This window comes from Rhinoraja longicauda, chromosome 1 (genome assembly GCF_053455715.1).
Source record: "Rhinoraja longicauda isolate Sanriku21f chromosome 1, sRhiLon1.1, whole genome shotgun sequence".
Taxonomy (NCBI): Eukaryota; Metazoa; Chordata; class Chondrichthyes; order Rajiformes; family Arhynchobatidae; genus Rhinoraja; species Rhinoraja longicauda.
In genome coordinates this window covers 58,869,573-58,891,977 of record NC_135953.1, presented here as the reverse complement: position 1 = coordinate 58,891,977, position 22,405 = coordinate 58,869,573, and the positions used below count along the sequence as shown (strand labels likewise).

General features: G+C 43.2%; 1 protein-coding gene across 3 annotated transcripts in view; it reads right to left on the bottom strand.

Annotated features, from left to right (window-relative positions):
- sgcz (sarcoglycan zeta) overlaps window positions 1-22,405 on the bottom strand; it is a 728,908-nt gene that overhangs the window by 411,150 nt on the left and 295,353 nt on the right. The window contains exon 1 of one of the 3 annotated variants that reach the window (XM_078398126.1): window positions 5,549-5,729. The exons of the other annotated variants lie outside the window; for them this stretch is intronic. The gene's annotated coding sequence lies outside the window, so the exon portion shown is untranslated. Of the gene's footprint in view, window positions 1-5,548; window positions 5,730-22,405 lie in introns of those variants that run through there. 3 annotated transcript variants of the gene reach the window in all.

The window sequence follows — 22,405 nt, the reverse complement described above, 5'->3', positions numbered from 1 at the left end:
CCTGTCAAGGAGAATTAAACAGCCTTGCTCATGTGAGAAAGTAGCAGTATAACACTATAATTTTGCTGAGAGCTGTGTGAAGCAAAGTGCTTCCAGCAATTACAATCAACAATGATGTGACTGCATCAAACCCCAAACCATGAAAAGATCAACTTGTGCAATGAGTTTGGATTACTCCCAGATGAAATCTCCATGGTGATTGAGGTGAGGCTTGAGTGGCTGGACATGTTAACCCCTTGTGAGCATTTGAAAAACCCGAGGATGGTAATCAGATGTTTTTCTGTGGATGACTCTTCAGCAATGAAATGAAAATTACAGAGAGGAATGGAGGTAAGAGAATGGCATTCCTCTTTACAGCCATCCATGACACTGAGGAGACAATGCATCCCTTCATTGATGTGTACTGTTCAGAAGCTATCCATCTGAAAAGGAGAAAGTGAGCATTCATGTTAAATGATTCTGAGGGGGCTAAATGATTCTAGGGGGCAGGACAACATCCAGGGGGTTAAATGCTGGACAACATCTAGGTGGTTAAATGGACAGATGACTTTTCAGATTGGGTTCTTACTTCAGATTGAAGAAGGATCCCAATTTGAAATATCACCTGTGCATCTCCTTCCCAGATGCTGCCTGACCCACAAAGTTTCTTCAGCATATTATTTTTGGAACATTCTTGATAGATGGTGATTTGTTATCTAGCATGGCACAGTGGTAATGAAGAAAAGGTCTCTTTGTAAAGGAAACTTTTCTCAGCTTTACAATGGTGGCTTCTCTTCGATGCACTGCTGGGAGATCTCTAAACTAAACAAATACTTAACAACTTAGCGAGTTGCAAAAATGGCAGACGTGCTTGATCTCTTTCATCGATGTCGAGGCAGGGCTCAAACCTCAAGTTACTGCTGCTTTGCTGTGAGTATCCCAGACCATTCACGGGCCTTAAACATGCAAAGGTGGAAGACATTGACAAAATCACCTGACCAAGCCATCCCTTGCAACTCAGATCCGGTGCCCCCTCCAGGACAACTTCAAGAGAGAGTTAGATTTAGCTCTTAGGATTAAGGGAATCAAGGGATATGGGGAGAAAGCAGAAACGGGGTACTGATTTTAGATGATCAGGTTGATTGGCGGTGCTGGCTCGAAGGCTGAATGGCCTACTCCTGCACCGATTTTTCTATGTTCTATGTTCTAACCCCAGGCAATAGGCCTTTATGGTCAAGTTAAGACAACATTTTTAACAACCCTGAACTTGAAGGTTACAAGGTGGTACCAGGAACATGGCAACTCCTGTGCACAGCCTCAGCCAACTATTCTTACCATTTAGTACTTAAGTATGATTGTGCTCATGGATAGTAAGATTTTTACTGAACCGTATGCAAAAAAAGGAATTTCACTTTACCTAAGTACATGTGACAGTAAAGCTCTTGAGGACTTTTGCACAAGCAATGCCAAGATAACCATTGCATGGCTTTTGCCATCACTCTGCTTGCCTGACAGACCCTGTACATGTGTACACATGATGTGTACAGAGGGACCAGCTGAATTTCCATATATGAATTTACAGAAAAAGTAATTCACGCTGCAATGAGAGCTGATGGTGTACGTGCCCAGTGGCTGCCCCATGGCAGCATAACAGTCCACTCACATCCTTTGACAACATAACAGTCCACTCACATCCTTAGTCTCGGCTTAGCCATCAAAATCAACTGTTTATATGAGGTACTAAAGGGGATTAGAGAGAACAAAATTGTACAAAGTGTAACTACTCCAAATAAAGTTCATTTTCTGAGACAATTAGTGGATTTGGTGGATTTGTTGGTAATCTCATTATCATTTAAATTGACTGAACTGAATCATTGTATCAAAATATACAGCATGGAAACAGGCCCTTTGGCCAACTAAGTCCACACTGACCACTGATCTCTTGTTCTCACAAATTTTAAATTACCCCACGTTCTTATCCATTCATCCGCACACTAGAGCCAATTTACAGCGGCCGATTAACCTACAAACCCGCGCGTCACTGCAAGTCAGAATGTCATTGTTCTGTTTTGGTACAAAGGACAATTAAACACTCGTGACTCTAGGTCTTTGGGATGTGGGGGAAACCGGAGCACCCAGAGGAGACCCACATGGTCCCAGGGAAACCAGACAAACTCCACACAGGCAGTACCCTAGGTCAAGATTGAACCAAGGTCTCTGCCACCTCTATGCAGTTAGCACAATGCGAGAATATCAAGTTTGATTTTTTTATACAAATATATAAACAATGTTAAAATGATCAAACCAGAATGCTGCCTGGATTACAGTGTTTCAGCTAGAGCGTGTGGTTGGAAAGATTTGGATTATTTTCTCTGGAACATCAGATGTTGAGGGAAGACTTGATGGAAGTATACAAGATTATGGGAGTCATAGATACACTAGATAGTTGGAACCATTTTTGCAGGGTGAAAATGTCCAACACCAGAGGGCATTGCTGTAAGATGAGAGGGGGAAATATAATTTAGTTTATTAGTTTAGTTTACAACGTGGAAACAGGGCCTTTGGCCTACCGAGTTTTTGTTTAGTTTACAGCGTGGAAACAGACCCTTTGGCCCACCAAGTCCACACCGACCAGCGATCCCTGATCAACATTATCCTACACACATTAGGGACAATTTACACATACACAATGCGTAGCAACCTATATACCTCTACATCTTTGGAGTGTGGGAGGAAACCGAAGATCTCGCAGAAAACCCACGTGGTCACGGGGAGAAGTACAAACTCCGTACAGACAGCACCCGTAGTCGGGATCGAACTTGGGTCTCCGACGCTGCAAGCACTGTAAGGCAGCAACTCTACCGCTGCACCACTGAGTCTATGCAGACCCATACACTAGTTCTATCCTAACACAATGGGGACAACTTACAAGCCAAATAACCTACAAACCTGCACGTCAATGGAATGTGGGTAGAAAACCCGAGCACTCGAAGAAAACCCAGCAGTCACAGGGAGAACATATAAACGCCGTACAGAGAACACCCCTAGTCAGGATAGAACCTGGGTCAATGGCGCTGTCAGGCAGCAGCTCTAACTCTGCAGCATAGTGCCTCCCTATAATAGACATGTGTGGGCCAATATTGTTTTACACAGAGGGTGGTGGGAGCCTGGAATGCATTTCCAGGGGTGGTGGTGGAGGCTTTTATGATAGTGGTGTTTAAGAAGCTTAGAGATAGACACATGGATTTGCAGGGAAAGGAGGTATATAGAACATTTGCAGGCAGATGAGATCAGTTCAGCTGGACATCATGTTTGGCACAAAAATTGAGGGTCGAAGGGCTTGTACCTGTGGTGTACTATTCTATATAGAAACAAAGAGCTGCAGATGTTGGTTTATACCAAAGATAGACACAAAGTGCTGGAGTAACTCAGTGGGTCAAGCTTTTTCTCCAGAGATGCTACCTGACCCACTGAGTTACTCCAGCACAGTGTGTCTATCAGCACTGTTCTATGTTAAACAGACAACAATAAATGGATTCTCACTTATCTGAAGGTTAATATAATTAGGAACATATGTATATCGTTCCAGATCCACACAGCATGAATTTCTGTCACACAAAATCAACAGATGAATAATTGTCATTTGCAGACTGAATGAATGAATAAGAAATCCATGGGAAATGAAAATGAGGTATAGCCACTATTGATTTCTGACATGTACTATTTGTCTTTTGAGGAGAGATTGAGTATGTTAGGCCTATATCCACTGAAGCTTATAAGAGGGAGAGATGAACTCTTTGAGGCATGTAAAAGGGATCTGAGCTCTAAGAAGGCTTAACAAGATTGAGCAGAGAACAAAATATGGGAGGAACACAGCAGATCAAGTAGAATCTGTGGAGTGAAGACTCAGGACCCTTCTTCGGATTGATGGAGTAGCGGAGGGGGAAACGGGAAAAGATATATATTGGGCTGAGGTAAAGCCCGGCAAGTGATGTGAGATACGTGTAAAAGGAGGGGGGTGTCATTGACAGATGAGTGGAGATGGTGACAAGGGCTAGATGTGAGAAAGAGTCAGGAGGGTGGTCAGATAGGGAAAGAAGAGGTCAAATGAAATGTAAAGCTGGAGGAAGGAATATGGTGGAAGGGGCAGGGGACAGGTGCAGAGGGTAGGAGAAAGAGTCAATGGGGGACTCAGAGTCGGGAGGGTTGGGAGATGAGCGTAAAGATGAAGGGAAGTAAAAAGGTGTTGGGAAGAGTGGGATAAATGTGAGCAGAGGCGGGGAGGAATGGGAGAAGAGGAAAATCAGGATCCTTTTACACAAATTTGGAGAATTCAATGTCCATTTCGCTGGGTTGTAATGTTTCTCCTTCCCAGAGAACCCAGAAATAGAGAGCATAATTTTATGTTGAATGCAATTGCGATTGCAATAAGTAGAAATGTCTTCACATTGAGGATTACAATTCTCTGCCTTGGTCTGGTGTGGAAATTCAGTTGTTAAGTATATTAATGCTTGAATTGTTAGTTTTAACCTATAAATACTGGGGGGAAAAATACCCCCTTTTTCCCCGAAGGCCTACTTGGCAAAGTATATATTTACTGATAAAACTCCATGGGGCAATAAATGTCAATGGAGCAGAATTTATATTTTACTTTAGGAAGGCTGCAAGTGCCAAAAGACAGCTTACCATTCCGACTTACTTGTCGAATGGATAATTCAGCGACCTGACAGTGAGAGGAAGAAGGGTGGAAAAGGGGCAAAAGAAAAGTGATGTGTGTTTGTGTGTGCGTATAAAGGAACGAAAAGCCAGATTTTGCCACAAAAGAATTAAGGGAAATCCTGACCTGCTATAAATTCTGCAGCGTTGCAGCTTCTGCGTTTGCTAGCAAAATGATCTGTCAGCTTTCAGAACACCTATGCAGTGTATCACACATAAAATTATAAAAATCCATTCTCAACTTCTAGGACAGTGTGCAGGGAGCACCAACAAAAAAACTCACTAAAATGGAAAGATATAATTCATGAAATCGTTGGGCAGCAATACAATTGGGAACCACGTTGAATCAAATATTGGTGAACTGTTTCACAAAGGAGTCCCGAAGCAGGAACTCTCCCTCATGTATGCCGGCTTACAGCAAGATATTTGGCAGATATTTTTGAAAACGATTTATGATGCATTCCAAAGCCTGTAAAGTAATTAAAAAATATAACCACTGCTCTTCATGAGTGAAGATAAATGACAGTAGAACTGTAATAAACTGTTTATGCTATGTAACAATTAGGTCCAAAATAGGAGGAATATGTTTTGTAAATGTGTAAAGAGCCTGTCCCACTTCCACGATTTTTAAGGCGAATGCCGGCGACTGTCAAAGTCGTAGCAGATTGCCGAAAAACCTTCAATTTTGTTAACCTTACGACAATGTCTACGACTCCCCCTACGACAATGCCTATGACAAGCTATGACAACCTACCACCTGGGCGACGGCAAGCTGCCGACAACCGGCGACCCAGTCATCGCTACCTAGGACGTCCACCTACGACGGCGACTACAACAACCGAAGTCAACCTACCTCCACCTTCGACAAGCTACAACCCTGTCAGGTCACAACTGATGACAACGGTAGCCATTTCACGTAATTTTGGCGCAAAAATGGGTTTGGGTAGGGTCTCCGATCATTCAGCATCATGACAGCCAGGAAGCAACATATGCTGGCATTGCTCTTCCATCAAATGAAAGCCCTGCTGCTTGCAGCGGCCCTCATGCTTAAAATTCTGCAAGACACAAGGACAAAAAGAATGGGGAAGAAGAAGCCCAAGAAGAAGTCTGTGTGGTTGAAGCCCTTGTCCCTGAAGAGACCCAATGCAGTGCAATGTCAAAATAAATTAAAAGAGTTTGCTTTTCTATGCAGTGCAATGTTTGTGTTTGTGTTTGTTTTATTGGTCAAAATAAATGAAAAGATTTCGGTTTTCAATGCAGTGCAATGCTTATGTTTGTGTTTGTTTTATTGGTCAAAATAAATGAAATTAAAATATTTGAAAGAGATGCCATGAGAAACTACTCTGAAATACAATAACTTCAAACATCAATCTTTGGTCAAAATGTCCAAAATTAACTTTATTCAAACATACAAAATTCTTATAAAAGGTGGATCAGCACTGGTGACAACCAAAGTCACCTGGCGACAACCTGGCGACAACCTACGACAGCGCCCACGACAGGATACGACAAGCTACGATCATTGGCGTCAAACCAGCTGTCGCCGAAAATTTTCAAGCAGAGAGAAATTTCCGCGACGACCCGAGTAAAGCTATGACTCATTGGAGACTTCTCACGACCATGCCCGCGACACCCCGCCACACACCACCGACCGTGCGGCGACAGCCTAGTCGCCAGCCTAGTCGCCGGCAGTCGCCTTAAAAATCGCCAAGGTGGGACAGGTCCTTAAGTTCTTGTCCCTGCCATTACAGCTTGGAAAATCTTTCAACACATATATTTATTGAGTTTGACTGAAGCCATTTTCAATGACTGAACTTAACTGACTTCAAAATTTAATGACTACTCTACTCACTCCAACCTGCGCAGTAATCAACCAGAACCAGAACCAGACTTCATGTGCAGGAAGGAACTGCGAATGCCCGTTTAGACCTGAGATGGATACAAAATGCTGGAGTAACTCAGCGGGCCAGGCAGCATTTCAGGCGAAAAAGAATAGGTGATGTTTCAGATCGGAACCCTTCTTCAGACTGAAAGTAAAGGTGAGGGCGGATAGGAGGGAAAAATAAACTGGAAGCAAAAGAAGGGCAGAAAAAAATCAGGGCCAGCATCAGATGTCCTCAGGGAGGGTGGAGACCATAATGGCCCATTGTTGGCTGAGGGACAAGAGGGATACAAGAATGCAACCAGTGGAACTGGTCGGACGACTAGGGTGGAGAAGGGAGGGGGTGGGGAGAGGGAGGGGAGGGGAGGCAATGCAAGTGTTATTTGAAATTAGATAAATCAACATTCATACTGCTGGATTGTAAGCTACCAAAGTGAAATATGAGGTGCTGTTCCTCCAATTTGTATGTGGCCTCACCCTGACAGTGAAGGAGACCCTTGGACAGAAAAGTCAGTATGGGAATGGGAGGGCAAGTTAAAGTGATTGACAAGCAGAATTGACTTTGCCCTGCATTTAAAAAGGGATACTGGGTAAATGTATGTAAATGTAAATAAATGTCTAAGTAAATGCCTGTATTGAATGTGTAACCTCCGGAAATGTCGGATGGGTTTGTTTAAAAAAGATGTTTTGTAAATGATATTTATTACTTGAATAAAGTATTTTTTGATATTAAAAAAAAAATAATTAAAAAGTAAAAAAAATTACAGCCTCATATTAAGAAGAAAAAAAAAAAAAACATTCCCTAAGTACATAGAACAGCTCACAAACCGGCCCTTTGGCCCCCAATGTCTGTGGCGAATATGATACCAATCTACATATTACTAAAACACTGTTTGTTTGATTATTTGTTTGCTCAAACTTTGTGTTTATTTGATTATTCATTTGCTGTGATGTAACCTTATTTTTGTGCCCCCGTCACATGAAAGCACAACAATTTTAGAACCACCTTACTCACCTTTGTCCTGGGGACACTTTCATCCAAGTTTCATTCAACTTGGTCTTATATTTTTAAAGTTAGAGAGATTTTAAAGTTTAAAAATTACCTTAACATACTGGCGCTTGCCATGTTCAGCGTATGATGTCACAATGGGACCCACCAGAGAGGCGGCCAATGAAGGGGGAGGGGAACGATGACCGACGAGGGCGGAACCCGCCAGAGTGATGGCAGTGGCGGCCAATGAGGGGGGAGGGAGATTTTTTTCATTTAAAAAAACCAGTTTAGATCAAATAATTTAAAAAAAACGTTTACTTTAAAGAAGATATGCTTTATTTTAAAGAAAGATTTATTTCATTCTTTTAAAAAAAAGTCCTTCCATCCTGCTCAACGCCCGATTGGTCCGGATCCCATGTAAGGGGAGCATCGCCCCAGCTCTTCCCATGAACTCACACACTCCATCCCCCCCTCAACCCCCCTCCTACCCTCCCCCCCAGGGGGATGGAGTGGGTGAGTGGGGAGAGGGGAGGAGTGGGGGATCAGGGGGTTTGAGGGAGGGACGGAGTGGGTGATGGGGTGAGGAGAGGGAGATAAGGGGAGTTGGGGGGTGGAGTGGGTGAGTGCGGGGGAGGAGGGGTTTGGGGCAAATGAGGGGGAGGGCGCTGCTGAGCCCACGAGCTGCCGCTAACTTTAATAGATGCACTCCCCCCCTCCCCAGGGGCCCGCAGGAGAGCTTTGGACCCAACGGGTCCACCTTAGTCTAGTATACCTATTACTAAAACACTCTGTTTGTTTATTTGTTTATTTGTTTGATCGTGCCTGTTTGAAGGTGCCTTATTTTACTGCCCCCATCACACAATAGGGCGACAATTTTAGGACCACCTTACTCACCTTTGTCCTGGGGACACCTTTTTCCTGAGGCCAATGAGGGGGGTCTAACTTTAATAAATGCGCTATGCCCCCCCCCCCCCCACCGGGTGGACCGGCGCCCGACCCTTACCCACTCACCTGCTCCCCCCCTCCCGCCGGGAAGAGTTTTTTGACGTCAGTCTGCGCGTGCACAGTAGGGGCCCGTCGATCTGAGTGGGGGGGGGGAGGGGAGGAAGTGGGATGGAGTGGGTGAGGGAGGGGAGGAGGGGGGTTGAGGGGCGATGGAGTAGGTAAGTGGGTGAGTGGGGGGGAGGGGAGGAGGGTTGATGGGGATGGAGTGGGTGAGTGGGGGGGAGGGGAAGGGGGGAGTGAGGGAGGGGAGGGTGCTAGACCAATGCAGGAGAGGTTTAGGGGTTTGAGGGGGGATGGAGTGGGTGAGTGTGGGAGGAGAGGGTGCTGGACCAATGCAGTAGAGGTTTGGGCCCAACGGGTCCACTTGGTCTATTATAAACTAATCTCTGCCTGATCAAATATTCCCCCATTCCATGCATATCCATGTGCCAATCTTAAATCTGCTTAAACAGGACTATTGTATCTGCCTCCACCACTACCCCTGGCAGCACATTTCAGGCACCCACCACCTTCTGATTGAGGTCTTCAAGTTGAGATCAAGGAATATATATGTAAGCTATTTAACCAAGAGATCAGCAGTGCCAAAAGAAAATTACTATTAAAAGATTCAATTAACTGGCAAATGGACATCTATTCACCTTCAAATTTCAGCCTTTTCGTAGCAACATTCATTCTGCCTGTGGGCTGCATCGTAAACATGGACAATTGCTCGTGACAGTTTAAACTGAAGTTCAGACCATTATGCCGTTTTGTATTGCCATTGACTGCTTGGGATGTTGATAAATGTTTTGCATGGTCAGGGCATTCTATTTCTAAATCTGTAGATTACGCAGCGGACATGATAAGTAAATGCTCAAGGTACAGTAAAGCTGAATGGCAAATTCCAGATGATCAACATGCCAAGCATTTCATGAAAATGATGCACAATGTTGGAAAATAACTGGACATAGATAGAGGAAGATGTACACAAAATGCTGGAGTAACTCAGCGGGACAGGCAGCATCTCTGGAGATGGGTGACGTTTCGGATCGAGACCGTTCTTCAGACTGATATCAGGGGAGTGGGCGGAACAGAGGTAGAATGTAGTCGGAGACAGGAAGACTGATTGGAGAACTGGGAAGAGGGAAGGGATGGAGAGAGAGGAAAAGCAAGGGCTATTTGAAGTTAGAGGTCAATGTTCATACCGCTGGGGTGTAAGCTACCCAAGCGAAATATGAGGTGCTGTTCCTCCAATTTGCGCTGGGCCGCACTCTGACAATGGAGGAGGCCCAGGACAGAAAGGTCAGATTGGGAATGGGATGGGGAGTTAAAGTGCTGAACAAACCAGGAGATCAGGTAGGTTAAGGTGGACTGAGCAGAGGTGTTCAGCAAAATGATCCCCGAGCCTGCGCTTGGTCTCGCCGATGTACAGAAGTTGACACCTGGAACAGTGGATACAGTAGATGAGGTTGGTGGAGGTGCAAGTGAACCTCTGCCTCACCTGAAAAGACTGTCGGGTTCCTTGGATGGAAGATATCTTCATTATCAAGCTAGTATTGACAAATAACAGAGATAAGTAATCTTAAAAGATCCCTCCTCCTTGCCCCCCACCTCTACTTTCAGTCTCAAGAAGGGTTCCGATCTGAAACATACAATATGATACGATAGAACTTTATTTATCCCAGGAGGGAAATTGGTCTGCCAACAGTCATAAAAACACATGAAACATATATGAAACATGAAATTTAAGTGATGAGAGGAAAGTCACAATGGGGATGTACAAAGATTTTGGAGGGGGGGGGGGGGGGGGAGTCAGTCTACCCCATGACTGCAGCGGGAGAAGTTGGACAGTTTGATAGCCGCAGGGAAAAAAGATCTGCTGTGGCATTCTGTGCTGCATCTTGGTGGAACCAGTCTGTTGCTGAAGGTGAACCACCTCAGGTTGACCAGTTGGCATAACCTATTCTTAAAATAATAAGTATGGTGTACAGTATATTGGACTGTTAGAATTTGTTACAGTAACAATTATCGATATACTAGATAAGATGCTCATAATAATGTAAAGGGTGGGAAAATGTTGCTTATTCAATTGTCATTTTACAGCATTACTTCAGGAGTTTCTAAATAATTACAAGGAATATATATATGTGCATTTAAATGTGTTCCATTGCAAGTCCTGGATGCCACAGCTGATTCAGGCAATGCCCTCCTTCTATCTGAATTAAATGAAACTGATTGATGCACTGATACTGATACCACGATCAGTGAGGTAGAGAGGGGAGCATTTAACCTTTCAAGGAACTGTGACCAGTCTATGAATAGAAAGGTTTACAGGGGATGAACTGAATATTTGCTTGAAAAGTTGCTGCTAATATAAAACCAAAATGCTGGTTTAAACCAAGGACAGACATAAATGCCGGAGTAACTCAGCAGGTCAGGCAGCATCTCTGGAGGAAAGGAATAGGTGACGTTTCGGGTCGAGACCCTTCTTCAGAGCAAGCATGGAACTAATCTTGCAGATTCCACTGGTATCGTTACTAGTTTCAATTGTAATTAAAAGCAGAAAATTCCAGATATACTCAATCGGTCAGACACCATTCATGGAGAGAAAACTAGAACAAACGTTTTCGAAGCCTTGAAGAAGTCCTTTGTGCCTTTTCTAGTCACAGGCGAGGCCCCAGATGACTGGGGAGAAACAAATGATGCTCCTTTATTTAAGAAGGGAAGTAGAGAGGATCCAGGGAATTTAGGTTGGTGAGATTCATGTCAGTGGTAGGGAAGCTATTGGAAAAGACTCTTCAGGATAGGATTTACACCGATTTGGAAGAGAATGGCTTAATCAGAATGGATTTGTACACAGAAGGTTCTGTCTTACTAACTTGATTGAGTTTTTTTGAGGAGGTAATGAATGTGATCCATGATGTTGTCCATAGATTTTAGTAAGGCATTTGATAAAGTCCCCCATGGTAGGCTAATCCAGAAGATTAAGTAGCACAGGATTAACAGTGGCTTGGTCATATCGATTCAGAACTGACTAATTGATAGAAGACAGGGTTATGGTGGAAGGACAGTTTTCAAGCTGGAGGTCTGTGACCAATCGAGTTCTGCAGGAATCTGTGCTGGGACTTTTGCTGTTTATGACATATATAAATTACTTGGATGTAAACTGTCCCGCTGAGTTACTCCAGCATCTGTGTCTATCTTTGGATGTAAACATAAACATGTTGCTTAGTAAATTTCAGATGGCACCAAGATTGCTGGGGTCGTGGACTGTGAGGAAGACTATCAGAATATACAGTACAAAGTCTGTACGGAGTTTGTTTGTTCTCCCCGTGATCGCATGGGTTTTCCCTGAGTGCTCTGGTTTTCTACCGCACTCCAAATATGTTCAGGTTTGTAGGTTAATTGGCTTCAGTAAGAATTGTAAATTGTCCCGAGTTTATATGATGGTGTTAGTGTATGGGATCGCTGGTCAGCGCAGACCCAGTGGGGCGAAAATAGAGTACCAGGGGGTGGTAATGTGAGCAGCAGGTCAAAAAGTGTAATCATTGATCAGAAGGTAGAGATTATGGCAAGTATGCCTGAAAGGAAGAGCAGGCAGAGATAACTGCGACTCATAGGTGCTGGCACGAAGGGCTGAATGGCCTACTCCTGTACCTATTGTCTATTGAAATATGTTTATCTCAATGCAAGTAGTATTCTGGGTAAAGCAGATGAACAGAGCCTGGATCAGTACCTGAGGTCAGGGTTGAACCCAGGTCTTTGGTGCTGTGAGGCAGTGGCTCTACCAGCTGTGCCACTGTGCTGTTCCTTCCTCACTTTCTTTCAGCCTGTACCACCACATTTGTGCTACTCAATGTCTCCTGATCCTAATCCAATTATAGATCTTCTAATTTCTTGCCTATGTCCATCCCCACTTTCTTTACAACATAGAGCTTCTTTCAATTCTCAATTTGCCAGTTGCGATGAAAGGTAATTGAGCAGAAATGTTAATCTGTGTTTCTTTCCCCACGGGTACTACCGGACCCACTGAGTATTTGCAGCATTTTATATTTTTACTTCAGATTACCATCAATTTCTGTATTTTGCTTTTCCCATTCCATCTATTTCAGTGGAGATGAAAATCAAATGGTTTCTTCGATGCAGACAGCTGGTGCACAATACCAGTTGTACACCTGGGAGGCAGACTGAAAATCTACCTCAGGGGTCCGAATCCTGTTAAATTGTGCCCTAATTTTTACAGATGTTATCTGACAGACAGCATTTGTATTTTCAAAATTATGGAACCAGTAAGTCACTTGAGTATGCTAGCCATGCATATGTTCAGCCTTGTATTTACAAATTACTATTATTAAAGCTGTATCTTTTGAAAGAAATTAAAATATATATTTTGTACTACAGTTCAATGCTGGCTTGTGGCAAAGCTAGTAACTGGTACTGTGAGAGGACTGCAAGTCTATAGGCAATATATTTATAAAAATACACAAATAGCTGGAGTAAGTAACTCAGCAGGTCAGGCATCTCCACAGATGCTGCCTGACCCGCTGAGTTACTCCAGCACTTTGCGACTTTCTTTATAAACTAGCATATGCTGTCCCTTGTTTCCAGCTAATATTTCCCATAGAAGAAATAACTGAATTGTAGAGGCTATACAATAGACAATAGGTGCAGGAGGAGGCTATTCGGCCCTTCGGCCCTTCGAGCCAGCACCGCCATTCAATGTGATCATGGCTGATCATTCTCAATCAGTACCCCGTTCCTGCCTTCTCCCCATACCCCCTGACTCCGCTATACATTAAGAGCTCTATCTAGCTCCCTCTTGAATGCATTCAGAGAATTGGCCTCCACTGCCTTCTGAGGCAGAGAATTCCACAGATTCACAACTCTTTACCAGTTTACTATTAATTATTCATTGAACTGATTCAGTGGCGGGGAATAAATTGCCAATATTGAATATTCTAACACTGGAGCAGTTCAGGAAGGCACATGGTCATCTCAATGTTCATAATGTTTAACAATGAAAGCAGCATCTTGTAAACCGGAAAACCGTGAAGCAACGTTATTTTAATATGATTAGGGACAAGGGAAAGTGCAGTGAGATTAGAGGTTTGGGAATGTGAGAGGAGAATGAGAAGAATGTGTGAAAGATTTTAATGGGTGAAGAGGAGAAATCTGGGGAACAGTTTGGTGGTATCTGGGATTGTTTGATGGGTGTCTTGGAGCCAAAAGCAACCAGGCAAGGGAAGAGAATCCAATTACAGAGAGCAGAGTTCAAATTCAAGTGATCCCACAGAATGTTAAGTAAAAACTAGATCTTACTTTGAGGAGGAATGAGAGCCAGAATAATACAGATGACAATCGTAGTTTATACTTTAGTCTCAATAGTTCAATCGTGCTTTATTTGGCACCTATGCAAGCACGGCCATGTTTTGATGTGAATTTCAAAGTCCAAACTCCGGTGGGCGCCAGCTCGATAAACTGGAGCAGTTCCCTCTGACAGACACCTCTTTCCTCATCTGGCTATCTTTGTGTCCCGGGGCACCTCCTGCAGCTGACCTTGAAGTCACTGGAAGCATTACCTCGGTTCATCCTCCTACTGCCCCTTTTAAAGTGTGCATTTAAAATCTTAGAGTCATGCAGCATGAAAATAGGCCCTTCAGTCCAACTCTTTGATGGTGACCAAGATGCCCCATTTAAGCTTGTCCAATATGGCAGCATTTGGCCCAAAAGGGCCATTCTTACTATTGAGGGCGTGCAGCGTAGGCTCACGAGGTTAATTCCCGGAATGGCAGGACAGTCGTATGTTGAAAGACTGGAGTGATTGGGCTTCTCTACTCTGGAATTTAGAAGGATGAGAGGGGATCTTATTGAAACATAAGATTATTAAGGGATTGGAAACGCGAGAGGCAGGAAACATGTTCCCAATGTTGGGGGACTCCCGAACCAGGGGCCACAGTTTAAGAATAAGGGATAGGCCATTTGGAACGGAGATGAGGAAAATCTTTTTCACTCAGAAAGTTGTGAAGCTGTGGAACTCTCTGCCCCAGAAGTCAGTGGAGGCCAATTCCCTGGATGCTTTCATGAGAGAGTTAGATAGAGCTCTTAATGATAGCGGAGTCAAGGGATATGGGGAGAAGGCAGGAACGGGGTACTGATAGTGGATGATCAGCCATGATCACGGTGAATGGCGGTGCTGGCTTGAAGTGCCGATGGGCCGAAGGGCCTACTCCTGCACCTATTGTCTATAGTCATAGCCTTCTAAACCTTTCCTATCCTTTGTACCTGTCGAAGTGTCTTTTAAATGCTGTTATAATACCTACATCAACTACATCCTCTGGCAACTTGTTCCATTAACCATCACGCTCTGAGTGAAAGGTTTGCCCTTCGGGTTTCTATTAAATCTTTCCCCTCTCACCTTGAACCTATGTCCTCTGGTTCTTGATTCCCTTACTCTTGCTAAAAGTCTCAGGTACATGCATTAGAGGCATGTACTATATGCAAACCTGCGTTTGGTCAAAAGCGAATGCACAAGGACCTTCAATGCTGCAGTGCATGTCCATTGATGGTGTTCCCAATGATATCCAGTAGCATCTGTGCACATACACAGATCATCAAACTACAATTTACATAAGTGCACTTTGCAGGCACTAAGTACTCAAATTTCATTTAGAAATTAGTTTCCAGTAACATTCAATTGCATTGCAGAAAAAAACATTGCACTTCACAACAAATTTCTAAATTTACTTGGCCACTCAAAGTTAAGTAACTTTCGAAGGGAGTAAAATTACATTAGTTTATGGAAAGACTAAATGCTTCTTGACACTTTGAGCCTTGGTAAAGTTGGTTTTATTTCATAAACAATGACTGCCATATGGGTTACAAGTACAGTCCTAACCCAGAATGTTGTCTGTTCATTCTCCTCACAGTTATCACTTGACTCGCTGAGCTCCTCCAGCAGTTTGCGGTCTGCCAAATCCAGTGACCAATATTATAAATGCAAAGGCATTAGAAAGACATTGCAGGTTGGTGATGGAATGGTACATGGCTCAAAAACATGAGTTGATTTCTTGCAAAGTAGACGCATTGCTCTATGAGTTAGCTGTGACGGAGACTGTTTGGCTTCATTACTCTAGACATCACCCCCACCCAGCAGAAAACAATTCCGCAAAATATGCCAACTCAGCATGACCATGCAAGAGATGGAGAAAGGTATATGGGAAACTGCCCAAGATATCTCAATTTTACTGATCCATTTGCAGAAAGCAAACTACAGCTGATGCTGAAAATCGGGAATAAATGCAGGAATGGTGTTCACAAGTGGCAGACTTACAACCCAGCGGCATAAATATTAATTTCTCTAATTTCAAGTAGCCCGTGCATTCCCTCACTCTCTGTCCCTCCTCAACTCTAGTCATCTTGCTAGTTTCACTGTTTGTATCCTTTCATTATCACCTCTTCCACAGCCAACAATGGACCATTGTGGGCTCCACATTTCTTGAGTCATCGATGTCAGCTGTGATTTGTTCTGTACCTTCCCATACCTCTAGTTTCATTCTCCCATGACTCTCAGTATGAACAAGGGTCTCGACCCTAAACATCACCTATTCCTCTTCTCCAGGGATATTGTCTGAAATGTTTGAGTTACTCCAACATTTTGTTCCTAACTTAAGTAGTGTTGTTGGAGAGAGAAAGAGAAACATTGTTTCAGGTTTCTGAACTTTTATTGGAACATTTCTTATCAATAATCTTTCATCGACACCCTTTAGATTGATGACCTTCAATTGGTTGCAGTTCTGATGAAAACGTCTTCTGATGGACTCAAAGGTATCACAAAATGCTGGAGTAACTCAACAGGTCAGGCAGCATCTAGGAGAGAGGGAATGGGTGACATTTCGGGTCGAGACCCTTCTTCAGACGGGTCTGATGGACCCAAGATCATTGACCCGAAATCTTCTGATTGATGGTTTAGTTTGGAGACACAGCATGGAAACAGGCCCTTCGGCCCACCAAGTCCGCACGGACCAGCGATCACCGCACATTAACACTATCCTACACAAACTAGGGACAATTTACAAATACACCAAGCCAATTAACCTACATACCTGTACGTCTTTGGAGTGTGGGAGGAAATGAAGATCTCGGAGAAAACACACGCAGGTCACGGGAAGAACGTACAAACTCTGTACAGACGGCACCCGTCGTTGGGATCAAACCTGGGTCTCCGGTGCTGCAAGCGCTGTAAGGCAGCAACTCTACCGCTGTGCCACCAGGTGAAAAGTTGCCGAATGAAATAACTTTTTCTTTTCACCAATGCTACCTCAACTGCTGAGTGTTTCCAACATTTTCTGTTTTACTTTCATTTATAAACCACAAGATCCATTAATTTGCCATAGCAGTGTTATAGGAAACCTGTTTCACATTCCCTAGCAGCAGATGACATGACCTCATGCAGTCTAATAGCTTTTACTTTGATCGCTATGTACACTGATGGATCATTCAGTTTGTCTGCAATATACATTTGAAAGCCCCAGCACACACACTTCCACCAAGGTTTCACTTGTAGAAGTACAGTAAGTTAACAATATCAAGTAGCAACCAGGATAAACTGTGAAGGTGGCAGCTTCAGCACTTCTGTCAATGTACATGCACTCCTATTTGCTTACAATGTGGCAAGATTATTGAGAAGACTAAGATTTATATGAATGAATGAATGAATGAATGAATGTTTTATTGTCTCATTTCACAGTGAAATTCTTTATTTGATGCAAATAATCGCCACATAAAAGGCGCTGACAAAGTTACAGAGAATTTCGTGCCATGTCCACCTTTGTTCTACCTTGGTACAGTGCCTTCCCCGATCCCAGCACATCCTAAAAGATTTTACAGTCAATAAAATACTTTTGTAATTGATAATGTACAACCAAGACATCCAAGCCCACACCATCTTAGGTAAGCATGGGACTGAATAATTTAAAAGTTCTCCCACAATGCCAGCTCTTCGTCCACAGAATGAGGCCACACTGATTAACTTTTGTCTCAAGAAGAGCAGGAATAAATGAAGCTTCACTACCAAACAGTTCTTTTAAATTATTCCCTTTTTGCCACTCTAAAATATTCATTTACATCTGATGAAAGAATGTGTCAACTGGGCTTGTATTCACTGGAATTTAGAATTGAGAGGGGATCTTATAGAAACATATAAAATTCTTAAAGGATTGGACAGACTAGATGCAGGAAAAATGTTCCCAATGTTGGGGGAGCCCAGAACCAGGGGTCACAGTTGAAGAATAAGGGGTAGGCCATTTAGGACCGAGATAAGGAAGAAGTTTTTCACCCAGAGAGTTGTGAATCTGTGGAATTCTCTGCCACAGAAGGCAGAGGAGGCCAATTCACTGGATGTTTTCTAGAGGTAGTTAGATTTAAAAGCATAGAAACATAGAAAAATAAGTGCAGGAATTGGCCATTCGGCCCTTCCAGCCAGTCAATAGTCAACGCTGTGGTAAAAGCCAGCTTCTTCCAGCTTCGTACCATAGCTAAAATCAAACCATTCCTCCAATTTGACGACATTGAAAAAATCATCCACGCATTCATTTCCTCCCGCCTAGACTACTGCAACTCCCTATACACTGGGATCAGCCAATCATCCCTGTCCCGCCTGCAATTGGTCCAAAACGCCGCAGCGAGACTCCTGACGGGTACCCGTAAAAAGGACCACATCACCCCGATTCTGGCCTCTCTCCACTGGCTCCTAGTACAGTACAGAATCAACTTCAAGCTCCTCCTATTCACATACAAAGCCCTAAACGGGCTTGCCCCCCCACCCCCCCTATATCAAAAATCTTCTAACCCACCACTCTATCTCCAGATCCCTCAGGTCGGCCGACTTGGGGCTACTAACTATCATGCGGTCTAGGCTTAAGCTCAGGGGTGACCGTGCTATTGCGGTTGCAGCTCCTAGACAGCATCCCTCTCCCCATCAGAGCTGCCCCCTTCATCGGCTCCTTTAAGTCCAGGCTCAAAACCTATTTCTACTCCCTAGCGTTTGAGGCCCTCTGAGGGGGCGCTGTGAACTGTTTATGTGTGTGCTGTTATGTTTGTGTGCCATTGCATGTTCGTTCTTAGTACCTGAACTGATGTACAGCACTTTGGTCAACGTGGGTTGTTTTTAAATTTGCTATACAAATAAAATTGACTTGACTTGACTTGATAGCTGATCATCTAAAATCAGTACCCCGTTCCTGATTTTTCCCCACATCCCTTGATTCCTTTAGCCCTAAAAGCTAAATCTAACTCTCTTAGGGCTAAATGAATCAAGGGATATAAGGGAAAAGCAAGAAGGGGTACTGATTTTAGATGCCGCTGATTTTAGATGATCAGCCATGATCATATTGAATGGCAGTGCTGGCTCGAAGGGCCAAATGGCCTACTGCTGCACCTATTTTTGTATGTTTCTATGTTTCTATGATATCAATAAGATATTAAGTTAATAAATTCCACAAAGGGTCTCTTGGCATTTCTGAAAATTCTCTGCAGAAATAACGGTTCATCAGGAAAACCATGCTGGAAATTTTACACCTTCATATTTTTGTCTGTTGGAAAATATCTCTTGAAGAAAACATTTCAATATTAGTCTCACTTCCACAGTGTTGACCTGGGCAAGTTAAAGACAAGAGACACAAGAAACTGCAGATACTTTAATCTGGAACAAATCCCAAATCATTGGAGGAGCTCAGTAGGTCAGGCAACATCTGTGGTGCGATTGGACAGGTGATGCTTTGGGTTGGGACCCTTCTTCAGGCTGATTGTAGTAGGGAATAGAACCTTCGCCTCCCTACAATCTCCTCCCTTCTTCATCCCGGTACGAAAGAAATACAAGATCTCATGCCTTAATAACTACCATCCAGTGTCCTTGACATCCACCATCATGAAGTGCTTCGAGAGGCTTCATTCATTCATTCATTCATATTGATGTGCCGTGGAAAGCATTTTATCGGGATACATCACAGCATGGCTTGGGAACAGCTCCATCCAAGACTACCAGAAATTGCAGGGAGTTGTGGACATAGCCCAGACCATCACGCAAACCAACCTCTCTTCCATTGACTCCACCTACACTTTTTACTGCTTCGGCAAGGCCACCAGCATAATCAATGAGCAGTCCCACGCCTGTCATTCCCTCTTCTCCCCTCTCCCATCAGGCAAGAGGTACAAAAGTTTGAAAACGCATTCCTCCAGATTCAGGGACAGTTTCTTCCCAGCTGTTATGAGGCAACTGAACCGTCCTCTCACCAGCTAGACAGCGGTCCTGACCTTCCACCTACATCATTGGTGATCTTCGAACTATCTTTAATCAGTCCTAGATGGCACATAATAAAAAGCTGGTACTCATGAGAATAATAAACTAAACTAAAATATAATAAACCAATCTAAACTAAACTTCTTCAGACTGATTCAATCTTGTTCCAATCCTGTTTAACAAAATACAGGATTGGAACGGGAAGCAGGGGCACGTTAACCTGAAGGCATGGTTTCCGTTTCCAATCCTCATGTGCTTCGAAAAAAAGAAAAAAAACCTAATTTGTAGATGTTTCACACTCTTTTCAGGAAGTGCCAAACCGCTTTATAGCTAATTGAACATTAACTCAGCTGCTGTAAAGTAGAATTACTGAAACTTAGAACTATTATCACATAGCATGATACTTATTTGCTTTACTCTAAAAAAAAATTTAAACTGACTGCATGTTTTCCATGGACTGCAAATTAGTTCTAGGTCCTGACAGTTCTACAAAATCATTCACATATGTGGCCATAGTTGGCAGTATCCATTCACCCAGATAACCCACAAATTCCATAACGAGGAAGCATCTTCCTGGGCGGCACGATAGCGCAGCGGTAGAGTTGCTGCATTACTGCGCTTACAGTGCCAGAGACCCGAGTCCGATCCTGGTTGCGGGTGTTTGTCTGTACAGAGTTTGTACGTTCTCCCAGTGACCTGCACGGGTTTTCTCCAAGAACTTCGGTTTCTTCACAAACTCCAAAGACGTACAAGTTCGTAGGATAATTGGTTTCGTGTAAATGTGAAAATTGTCCCTCATGTAGGATAATGTTAATGTGCGGGGATCACTGGTCGGTACAGACTCGGTAGGCCGAAGGGCCTGCTTCCGGGTTGAATCTCAAAACTAAACTAAATCTGCAGATCAGTGGCCTTTACATAAGAAAAGTTCTCTTTGCCACTGTCACTGTCTCCACCCAATCATGACCCCCAACTCAATCTAATCCACCCTCACATGATCACAACTTAACCACTATTTCCTTACACAGTCTGAAAAAGGGTCTTGACCCGAAACGCCCGAAACGCCACCCATTCCTTCTCTCCAGAGATGCTGCCTGTCCCGCTGTTAGTCCCGCATTTTGGTCTATCCGGTATAAACCAGCATCTGCAGTTCCTTCCTACACTATTCCCTTACCTCTAGCTGTTGACTGTGCAATATCATAAAAAGGTACTTGAGAGCTACTCTTCCATCTACACACTTCCTCGGAAAAGCAGCTAACATAATGAAAGACATCCCACCCCAGTCATTCCTTCTTCTCCCTACTTCTATCCAGCAGAAGGTACAGAAGCTCGAAAATGCTCACCACCAGACTCTGGGACAGCAACAACTCCTATGTTAGCATGCTTCAGGACAGTCCATCCATATGCTCAGGTACTGTCCGATTCACCTCTGCCCTATTGTCGACATTGGACTCTGTCTGTGGAACCGATGCGCTACAATGCTGAAAACTATATTCTTCACTGTAATTTTCCCCTTTGATCTATCCATGGTACTTGGATTGGACTTGATTGTATTTATGTGCAATATTACCTGAAAAGTTTGGATAGCATGCATCACAAAGCTTTTCACTGTTCCTCGGTGCACTTGACAATAATAAACCCAAACCTAAACCTGAAGTGGAGGCTCGATTATTTGGAGCAGTTACAATTTTGAGTACCATTAGCAGTGGTGTCCTTGGGCTGATATTTGCAATAGGTGGCAATGCTCATAAGTGATTTTTTGTTGATTAAATATGCGTGGAGGTTGCTAAGACTTTGGATGCCAAGTTTTGGCATTATTGATCATGCACAATCATAATAACACCACATATATTGACATTTTGGAAAGAGTGCACATGTCGTATCAAGAAATGCTGTGCCTGGAAAGGTCTTTGGCTCTGAAGCTCATTTATATTCACCCTGTTTGGTGTGGGGTAGAGAACAAACTTCAGATTCATAAATAAAACAGAAATAATCAGCAGCAGGTAATATGAAAGAGCAATAGGACTTTGTCTATGTAGGCCTTTTATGAATTTTAAGTTATAGCAGAAGTGAGGAGGAGGAGATAAAGAGTAAATAATAAATCAGATGATGCGTGACAGAAAGCAGGAGAGATTAAATCATAAAAATTGACATTGGAGCAAGGAAAAGGTTTTGGTTATATAATATGCAAAGAAGCAAAAGGTGGGCCTAACACAGGATTAAATGAAAAGAACAAAACCTTTATCCAAAATGATTGAATTCAGTTTGGAGTCCAGAAAGCTCCAATTTGTCGAGCTGAAAGATGAGGTGCTATTCAGATAGCTGCTCTGTTAAATCCAAGTTGCTGTTCCATTATCGTCTGCTTTGCAATATTGTCTAAGACCCGGTCCATTTGATGCACAACCAAGTTATTTATGTTCCTTCATAAACTTTACATTCACTAACTAACTGCCTGTCACAGATCTTCACAGCTTATTACTAAATAGCTGGTGGCCTGCTGAGCTCCTGTAATAATATTTGAAAGAAATTTCATTTTATCCGTTCTATCAAACATTCTTGA